This window comes from Pinus tabuliformis, chromosome 2_2, assembly GCF_031772625.1.
Source record: "Pinus tabuliformis cultivar Carrire ecotype Pingquan chromosome 2_2, CPIR1, whole genome shotgun sequence".
NCBI lineage: Eukaryota > Viridiplantae > Streptophyta > Pinopsida > Pinales > Pinaceae > Pinus > Pinus tabuliformis.
The window spans coordinates 608,511,937-608,513,519 of NC_142300.1; the positions used below are offsets into that span (position 1 = coordinate 608,511,937).

At 39.7% G+C, this 1,583-nt stretch overlaps 1 pseudogene; it reads left to right on the plus strand.

Moving 5' to 3' along the window:
- The first annotated feature begins 764 nt into the window (after positions 1–764).
- Positions 765–1,214, plus strand: LOC149194124 (beta-amylase 1, chloroplastic pseudogene; annotated as a pseudogene).
- The last annotated feature ends 369 nt before the right edge of the window (positions 1,215–1,583 follow it).

Genomic DNA, 1,583 nt, shown 5'->3' on the forward strand with positions numbered 1-1,583 from the left:
TTGATTAAAATCTATTTATACTATTTTGATCAGTTATTGTGGTTTTTAAATGGATTCGGATAAATCCTTGCTAGTTCTAGTAGATTTTGTTTTGTGATTCTCAAAATTTCGCAATCATGTCTTTAGGAATTCCTCATCAAATTGGCTCATTGGTATTCCCCGATAATCTTTCGTATTCCAAGACATCTTCTGATTGCTACCTACATGAGGCTGGAAAGCATATATCAGCTCAATTGAGGCCGTCTTCTGGTCTTAATTGCAAAACCCAAAGACCTAAAGTAGATTTTGATATGCACTTATTGCAAGTTTCTTCTCCCCCTGTAAGTCCATGTAGTTCTTCTCCGTCTGCCGAGGAATGGTAGAGGAGGATTGTTCATAGCCTAAGAGGACAAAATGTCAGGCTTCAGCCAGATTTGTTGGTGGCGTGCCAGGAATTTGAGGTTCAAACTTAGGTTGTCACTGCCATAGATGCGAAAGCCAAAGTTGGTGCCCAAATTGAGTAGAGTTTTGAATAAAATTTGCATTCTTTGCCTCTGGATGCTATGAAAAAGCATGGGGCAAGTGGGGTCCCTGTGTTTTTTATGCTCCCTTTGGATATCATAAACCATAACGACACGGTTAATAGGCGGAAGACTATGAATGCCAGTCTTCAAGCCTTAAAGAGTGCTTGTGTTGAGGGAGTTATGGTGGATGTTTGGTGGGGTCTTGTTGAATGAGAGGCTCCAAGGCAGTATAATTGGTCTGGGTATAGAGAGCTGCTGGAAATGGTCAAGAAACATGGATTGAAATTCAAGGCTATAATTTCATTCCACCAGTGGGGAGGAAATGTTGGGGATTCTGCCAATATTCCATTGCCAAAATGGGTTGTTGAAGAAATAAACCATGATAATGATCTAGCCTACACAGACCAGTGGAGCAGGAGAAACTATGTGTATATTTCGATGGGATGTGATAATCTTCCAGTTTTGAAGGGAAGGACACATGTTCAATGCTATGTTGATTACACGCGGAGTCTCAAGGAGAATTCGAAGGATATTTTGGGGGAAACCATTGTGGAAACTCAAGTGGGAATGGGTCCCGCAGGAGAGCTGCAGTATCCATCTTATCCTGAGAGTATCGGTACATGGAGATTCCCAAGGATTGGAGCATTTCAGTGCTATGATAAGTATATGATCTCTAACCTTAGTTCCATAGCCAAAGCTGCTGGAAAGTAGGAGTGAGGTAAACTGATCCACAGATATCGCCATCTGCGTGAAAGAAAAGAACAATGGATTGCATGCGGTAAAGATAGCTTAGAAAGAATATCATAGCAGAGTAGGTTATCATCCAAAGCACTCAATTTGTTAGTTTCCATTGTCAACTATCCACTTTTCATACATGCAATGTGTTTACAGTAGGATTTGAATTCCGCCACCAAACCTTTCTGCCCTTTTAAAATTTCTTAAACTCCATTTGCATATTATAATTGAATATACATTTTCCCTATTATAAACTAAATACATACTCTTGCGGCACTTGCAATTCAGCTATGCGATTGCACAATGATAGAATCTGATTGAAACTAATTGTTTGTTTCTTTAAAT